At 46.3% G+C, this 8,787-nt stretch overlaps 1 protein-coding gene across 1 annotated transcript in view; it reads left to right on the top strand.

Annotated features, from left to right (window-relative positions):
- TMEM178B (transmembrane protein 178B) overlaps positions 1-8,787 on the top strand; it is a 349,600-nt gene that overhangs the window by 333,939 nt on the left and 6,874 nt on the right. The gene's annotated exons all lie outside the window — the stretch shown is intronic.

Below are 8,787 nucleotides of genomic sequence, written 5' to 3'. Positions count from 1 at the left end.
GAAAGAGAATCTGTACCCAGAGGTCAGGAGCAGCCTTACTGCGAAGCTAATGATTGGGCTGAAGGGAGAATGGAGTCTATTTGCCCTGTTCTTATCATTGCCCCTCAAAGGGCTTTTAATGTTCCTCTACTCAATGAAACTGCTGCTAGATTCAGACTTGGCCACTTTTCCAAAGCAGCGTGCCAGGTCTTTATTTATTCATTCTAGTTTAGACTTTCTCATGTTATTAATACATTTCCGCTTTTATATGGCTCTGGGTAACTGAACTCTATGAATGAAGCAAAAAAATACTTTTTATCTTTAAAAATGCTTAAGCAGCTTTATGTAAAGGTAAAATGCAAACCTAGTATGATATTTGACCTCCAGATTTTTTGGCCCTGTGTGGACAGGAACGCCAGTCACAGTCTCCCTAATAGAACCTGGGAATCCCTTCTTAGAGCCCACCACACACCCAGGCTATACTTTCTTTAAAATGTTATTTAGTTAACTAAAATACCCGCTCTGGCTCAGCTCTTAACATGTCCATTAAAATCACATTTCCCAGAAGGCTGTGGGTGTTAGGTGGGTAGGCTCCCTGAGTTAGCATGGCCCAGGGAAACTGGAGGGTGTTCTCTCATCTCTTTAGGACAGACTACATTTTAAGCCCTACTTCCCAAGGGACGATCACTGATGGGTGAGCTTGAGAGAGGAGACCACACTGGTGGGCCCAGCACCATTTAGGTCCTCTGCGCTGGCCCAGTTCCCCAGGGGGCCAGCATTCCCGTGTCAAGGCCCAAGGTCAAGGCTAGCATCAGGAGGCCATTTTGGAGGCCTGTCTTCCTTTCTCTGGCCCACCAGTGTGAGTCAACACCTCTGGGTGAGCGTATCTTCTCTACAGAGCTGAGCGTTCCCTTAGGCAAAGGACCCTAACATGCCAGCCTGGGGGGAGAGTATTAGTGAGCTGATGGTGGCCTGGCCTCAAGCCTCAGCTGCTGTGCTGCCTCACCATGAATGTAGCTGACATTTTTCTCCATCTACCTCCTTTGAGTTTGAATTCAGAAAAGGAAGAGGAGTGAGTCATTTTCATTCCCCAGGCCTTCCAGAGAAAAGAGGAGTAGGATTCGGGGAGGAGCAAGGGGGATAGCAGGACTCTTGGGCAGGCTGGGGTCCACACGGAGCCCCTTTAGGTCCTCTTCTAAGCACCAGCTTACTCTGTCCACTGGGCTTAGTTTCTGTCCTGTTGGGCAGCTTCAGAGTCTTATTGAAAGAGTGAGTGCTCTGATCTTGATCCCTTTTCTTCCTGAGCTCTCCACCCTCATGGAAAACTCGTGTTCCTGCCCATGAAGCCAGCCCACTGGATTCCTGAGAGGAGAGTCACACAGAGAGAAACAGAGCTGAGTTGTGTCCTGGGCAGAGCTCTAGGAGACACCTGTTATTCCTGCCACCAGATCACAGGGCCTGCCCTGGCTTCTGCCCTTTATTTTTCTGAGACCTTGCTGTCCTGCTCCCCAGCTTTGCCTATAATTCTGTGAACTTTCACCTCCTTCCCATCAATTCCTTTCCTTTTTAAAGAAAACTTGTGTCCCTCTGCAGGAAGTCAGTCTTCTCGCTGACACAAATAAGGAATGAAATTGTACCCAGTCTGTGATAGGTTTCCTAGTTCTCTGAAGAAGTCAGGCACCCAGAATCTCCTCAGGGCCCCATTTGATAATGATGGGGTCGCCTCCTCCAGTCTCATCCTGTAGTTCAGCGGTTCTCAACCTGTGGGTCACGACCCCTTTGGGGGTCAAACGACCCTTTCACAGGGGTCACCTCAGACCATCGGAAAACGCATATATAATTACATATTGTTTTTGTGATTAATCACTATGCTTTAATTATGTTCAGTTTGTAACAATGAAAATACATCCTGCATATCAGATATTTACATTATGATTCATAACAGTAGCAAAATTACAGTTATGAAGTAGCAACAGAAATAATTTTATGGTTGGGGGTCACCACAACATGAGGAACTATATTAAAAGGTCGTAGCATGAGGAAGGTTGAGAACCATTGCTCTAGTTGATAAATCTGACTTAAACACCACTGTGCATAGAACCCTATAGTGGAAGAAAAGAGCTGTTTTGCTTACATGGCTTATAGTCCAGCTCCAGAGACAATCCATACACCTAAGAAATGAGAGGCAGCACAAGTGGGAAAAGCATGGATTTGAATCCTGGCTCCAAACTTAACTAACTGTGTGACCGTGGACAATTTACGTAACCTCTCTCTGCCTCACTTTCCTCCTCTAAAGCTTTCCTCATCAGAAGGTTGTTTTGAGGAATAAAGAGTTAACATTTGTAAGGCACTTGAAACAATGCCTGTCCCTCTGGGCATCCGTTATAAATATGACACATCCGTGTTTGGTGTATGTAAAGTGACATATGTGCTCAGTGACCCAGCAGTGAGGTGACATGCAGATATCACTTGGGTACATGTTTTCATCTTAAAGAAAGGCAAAGCCAAGCTGGCAATGTGCCAGGCAGATGAAACCATACACCAGACCAGGTGGCAGGCTCGCCTGATCTTCTGGCCACCACCCCAAGCCTTCTTCTCTACTAATTAACATGGCATCAGCTCCTATCTGACAGGGCACCAGCCAGAGGGATTTCTTTCAGGAGCCAATTTCTTCCAGACACTTAAATAGCTGCGTCCCAATCCTTCCACACTGAAAATCAAGGCAGTTTAGAGCTGAGCCTCATATGCACGTCGATGTCGAATAATGACATCTAATGGTCTCATCCACCAGCTCTTCTGTGCATGTCAGGGGGTGATCTTGTCTCCAGGTGGCTCATGTTTGGCAAACTGAGTGACAGTCAGTCCTACAGCAATTCAGAGAGGGTGGCTCCTCCTCACCCCAATACCTAACATCATGGGGTCACTTAACTGGAAGGCATTAGAGATCTGGTCCTGCCTCCTGTACTTTATGGTTGAAGGGATCACAGCCCAGAGACATGCGGTGTTGTGCCCAGTTTATGGGCATGGGAGAGACCAGAACCTGGATTGTCTGATTCTTCATGGCGTTCTCTCTCTACGAAGCCACATCCCCTTCCCTTGCAGCTTTCCCACAAGCCGGTGTACCTGTGAGCCAGGAGACCCTTACAGTAAGCGAGGCAGGAACTCAAACGTGGACTTTACGCTGGCCCTGGAGGTGATGTGGCTTTCTCTGCAAAAGCCTTGTATGTACCTGGGATGCTGAATGACCAGAACACCAGAAAGCCGTAATGTCCGCGATTGTGCAGGCTTTGTCCCCAGCAAGAAACCCAAGACAAGATTGCCCTCTGCCCTAGAGCTTCTCAGAGTTTGCACTGTGGGCCATTGTCGTCCACCAGAAAGAAGTGGCCAAGGAAGAGGAGAGGAAAGAGAGGCAGAGGCAGGAAGATGACATGCTTAGAGGGGCTTGCTCTTGGAAGCTCATGAGTCACAGCTTGGGAGTGTTCCTCTCTGCACAGCTGCTGATGCCACTCGCGGTTTAGTTAAGAAGCCAGTTGGATCCCGCTGCTCCTCAGCTCTGAACCAAGTCCAGATGGATAGGAAGCTGCAAAGTTTCGCATTGAAAAGACGACAATGTTGCACTCTTTTTTTTTTCTTTCCCTGATTCAATTCTCCTATTAGTTATAGGTTGATTCTGATTTTATATTTCTTCCTGATTTAGTACTGTTTTGTTTTGTGTTTCTAGGCATTTGTCCATTTCATCTAAGTTATCTAATTTGCTTGCAAATTACTGATTTTTAAAAAAATTTTATTGAATTGATTGGGGTGACTTTGGTTAACAAAATTGTGTAGGTTTCAGGTGTACAGTCCTATGATACATCATCTGTGTATTGTATTGTGTGTTCACCACCCAAAGTCAAGTTTCCTTCCATCACCACTACACCCCCACCCCCGTACCCTCTTCTACCTGTCCCATCCCCCTTTCCCTCTGGTAATCCCTATGCTGTTGTCTGTGTCTATGAGCTTTTTTTGACATGCTATGTTCTTGATTCATTATCTTTCTAGAACTCTCCTTCCCACCCTATTTAGAAAGTTCATAGTTCCCCACAGACCACCCACCTCAGATCTTTCCTACTTTTTATTCCATGAAGCATGAAAAATCCAAGGTCAGGTGTGCAAAAGTAGAATGGACTGGTAATTACTTCCCCTGTGGGTTGTTTTGTTTGTTTGTTTGTTTGTTTGTTTTAATGAGGACAATGGAAGCAAGTATAGTGTATAGTTCTCAGATGTTTCTTTTTTTAAAATATATTTTATTGATTTTTTACAGAGAGGAAGGGAGAGGGATAGTTAGAAACATCGATGAGAGAGAAACATCGATCAGCTGCCTCCTGCACTCTCCCAACTGGGGATGTGCCCACAACCAAGGTACATGCCCTCGACCGGAATCGAACCTGAGACCCTTGAGTCTGCAGGTCGATGCTCTATCCACTGAGCCAAACCGGTTAGGGCTCTCAGATGTTTCTGAAGTCAAATACTTTGGCTTTACAGCAAAATGAAATAATTACTTGGGGATGTATGCTTTAGGACCATTTAGCAAATTACATAACTTGAGATTACTATGGGAGTTATACAAGTTATATGCTATATATACATATATTTATGTAATTTACATATATAATTATATGTATCTATATAATCTCACAGCAACCTCAAGAGGCACAGAAGGTACAAAAATTGAGTCTTGGCTTGAATTGAGCACCTATGCCTGAATTAATCATTGTGATCATAGAATGGCTTCCCCAGGAGAAAGAACGGTGGCATTGTTTTAGCAAAAGAAGAAAGAAAGGAATGTATACTGTGCAAACTAAAAATAATAAAAATCTAGCTCTCAGTCCACTATATAGTAGGTGCTTAATACAGGCGTATGGATAACTGTGCATGCCACCTCTCTGTTCCAGAGGACCAGGCCAGAACCTCTACAGCACCTGCAAAAGGTCCCCATCCCATGTTCCATAGGATTCCCACTCCTCTGGGGCTAGTGCCTTCTCTCCATCCTGGTTGAGCCACAGCCTTAGGAGTTTCTTCACAAACCCACCAATGTCATAATGCAGCCCCCACTGGACACTGTAACCTCCTTGAGCCTGAAAATAAATTGCATTACCAAGGAGGGTCTGTCTCAGATGCATATTCTGAAATTTTCCAATTTCCACAGTTCTGGTTGCAACAAAGTCCACAGAATGAAGAATCCTGAGTGAGCACTTTCTTTGTTGGGCACAGTTGCTTCCTGGTGTAGTATCTGCCTAGGCCGGGCGGGGAGAATGGAGCGGGCGATGGTAATGAAAGCAGCAGCCACGTTTGTTCTTGCCCTCCAGAACAATTTGTCTTTGCCCTCACTTCAAGCTTGAATTTCTCTAATATTATACCTTCCGTATAGAAAGCAATTTTAACTTCTCTAAGCCTTTTCACATTTATTATTATCGCTCTTCAAAGTAATCCTGCCAAGAGGGTATTATTCAAATGCCGAACTTTTGTAAAAATTAAAATGCCTCCTGAAATCCAAGGGACCCATTGAGACCCAGGTGGGTGTTTCCATGCGTGGGTGCACGGGCCTACTCACAAGTATGCTAACGCCTCCGCAGTCACAGCTGGGAGGAAAAAGGAAGATGGGAGGACCGGGCATATGTACTTCATTCTCTCCAGCTTTCACTTCAAAGCCCCACAGCCTAGAAATCCATTTCTCCCGGTGATCTGGATTGAATGCTCAGTGCTGTGTATGATGCAAAAGGAGACACCACTACAATAGGGGTCCAGGAGACAGTTACAATCACGGGTGGGGAACGTCTGGCCCTAGGGCCGTATAAGGCCAGTGAAATTATTTGGTGTGACCCTTCCAAGGCATTAGGGATGAGTTAATTAAATGTTTCACCAAATACAGCAGGCTAATTTTTAAGTTGATAATTTTGTATGGCCCGTGAATGATGTTATAAATATCCAAATGGCCCTTGGCAGAAAAAAGGTTCTCCACCCCTGGGTGAACACAAGCTAAAACAAGAGGTGTCCTTCATTCATGGTCAGGTGGCCTGTGGCAGACCGTGGAAGTTCTAGGAATTCAGAACCAGTGCGGATTTTCTTGGGCTGGGCACACTCAGGGAAGGTTTCTTGGGAGACTGGGGACGTGGAATGGCCCACAGGGGAGACCTTCTAGGTCAGCTCACAGGGGCTCTCTATAGACTAGAAGAGGAGGGCAATGCCAGACTCCAGTCAAAGAGACTGGACCACGGTGCTTTGACCTTAGTCAACTCCCATCGCGGCAAAGCCTTTGAACTGCCAAGGCCCTCTTTCACTTGCTTGGCCCTTTAGATGTTTTCCCAAGTTTGTAAAGGCTCTATCTTTGGTATGGAGGCCACCAAAGCCACTGCTATTGTGATCAAATCTAAATATACACCTAAGAGAATAAATGCATTGATTGGTTGTAAGTGGGAGCCAGCATAGATACATTGGTGAGGGCGACTAGATGAACAAAACACACACGAGATACCCAGCAGCTATTGCTCTGTATGGCTCTGTTTAGATACCTGTTGTAGCTACAGGGAGGCCATAATGTTCAGATTGAAATGTTGTGTTAATAGGATAATTATTATGTATTTGATCGCTAGGTCTACCAACACAAAACACCACAGACTGGGTGGCTTAAACAAGAGAGATTTATTTTCTCACTCTTCTGGAGGCTGGAAGGCCAAGGTCGAGGTGCCAGCAGAGTTGTTTCCTCCGAGGCCTCTCCCTGTGGCTTGCAGATGAGCTGTCTTGCTGCCTCTTTGTGTGATCTTCCCTCTGCACATGCAGCTGGCTGGTGTCTCTTTGTATGTCCTAATCTCTTCTTCTTATAAAGACACCAGTCATATTGGATCAGGGCCTACCATAATGGCCTCATTTTAACTTAATTATCTCTTTTTAAAAAATAATGACTTTTAAAAAGAGGAGAAAGAAACATCAATGTGAGAGCTGAACATCTATAGGCTGACTTCCACACACCCCCTACCCATGATCGAGCCCATACCCTGGGCATGTGCCCAAACTGGAAATCAAACCTGCATCCCTTTGGTGTACAGCAAGCATGTCAAACTCAAAGGCTAACACGGGCCAAATAAATGAGGCATGCGGCCCACAGGCCATGAGTTTGACATGCTTGATGTATAGGATGATGCCCAACCAACTGAGCCACAAGGGTTAATTACCTCTTTAACGGTCCTATCTCCAAATATAGTCATGCTGAGGCACTAGGGACTAGGGCTTCAGAACGAATTTTGCAAGGACACAATTCAGTCCATGACACCTGTGTTTCCAGATTTGGTGGCCACCCTGTAGATATGGAAAAATCAAGGGATAAGTTCTATGATAGGACTCTGGAAGCGTTCCCTCTAGAAACAATGCTAATCTGTATGAATGGGCTAGTCCCTTTCGGTGCTTGAGTTAGGATGTTGCATCACTATGGCATAAGCCCGTGCAGACATAGGACAGCCTCATAGCATGTAGACACAGCCTCGGAAACACAAATGCTGCTTTCCCAGGGGCATGACGACACTTATGCAGTGTCTCAACCTAGAGCGTTTGCAGAGTGTTCAGAATGATGGATGATCTGGCCTAACTCAGGGCCCCATTCCTTGCTATGTGTTCTTTGGAGGCTGTCACCACCCCTGCCTCATCTCAGTGAACCCCTAAGGCACCTTGGAGGGAAAGCCTCATGTGACCTGCCTGTTGGCTGCTGCTGATGCAATGGTGTATAATTCAGCAGTCATTTATATGCCATGCAGGTCTGAGCAAAGCTGGAAAGTGCTCTCGGGAGCCAAATGCTACCGAGGCATTTAATCTAAGCGAAGGAAGGGTTTAGTAGACATCAGCTTTTGGGGATGCAGACACTGCTGGTGGAGGAGGAGAAATCCTTTCTCTGCTGACTTTGCTTGTTTCCAGTTTCAAAGGGGTAGGGACTGATGAGGGAGTGTCTTAGGGAGGACACAGGCTGCTGCTTCTCACAGGTCCCGGATTTGCACATCCACAAGGGGACAGACAGCTTTGCAGCCACCTGTGGGTTTGGGTCAGAACAGGGGCCCTCTGGCCACATAGCAACAAGGCAACAGGGATACGCACATGTTTCTCATTTCCGAGAGCAGAAAATAATGTCACACAGGTGGATTTCCAGCCCTAGAAAGCTGCAGAAATTATACTCCAGCAAAGATTTGGGCACGACTTGGTCACTTAAGCAGAAGCTATTCGGCAAAACGCCTGTGCACACAATATGTAAGTGCCCCGGATTCTTGCAAGAACCTGCACCAGGGCCTCGGTTGCCTAGGCGATGGCTTCTTGAATTAGTAAGAGCATTTCTGCTGCGGAGCCTGAGGCCTCAGTTCTGATGCCATTTCTCTGCAGGGTCCATTCATCTGGCATTACTGCCCTGGCTGCTCTGACAGGCCCTGAAGTGGGTGGGGGCGTGTGGTGTCCCGCCCCTTCCTGTGGAAGCTGATAGGCAGCAACCACAGAGGAGGCCTGTCCTGTCAGTCTTACACCTGCACTGGGTGCCCAGGAATGGGCTGAGCAGGTGAGGGGGGGTGGTTAACACCAGAACTCTGACTACCAGCTTAACCATATCTTGGTGCTGGGATGGATCCCTTACTGGTGGCTGATTGAGTGTTCCCTGGTGTTGCAAAAGAATTAGCTGCCCCAAAACAATGCTACCACAGCATGGCATTTCTTAACATTAGCAACACATCCCTGGATCCATGTCTCTGTGCTCCCACTGGGCTAAGGCATTATGGTTTCTTTTTTAAAAATATATTT

The sequence above is a fragment of the Myotis davidii genome, unplaced genomic scaffold (assembly GCF_000327345.1).
Source record: "Myotis davidii unplaced genomic scaffold, ASM32734v1 scaffold329, whole genome shotgun sequence".
Classification (NCBI taxonomy): domain Eukaryota; kingdom Metazoa; phylum Chordata; class Mammalia; order Chiroptera; family Vespertilionidae; genus Myotis; species Myotis davidii.
The sequence above is the reverse complement of the archived record's forward strand: the minus strand, read 5'-3'. Positions and strand labels throughout refer to the sequence as shown.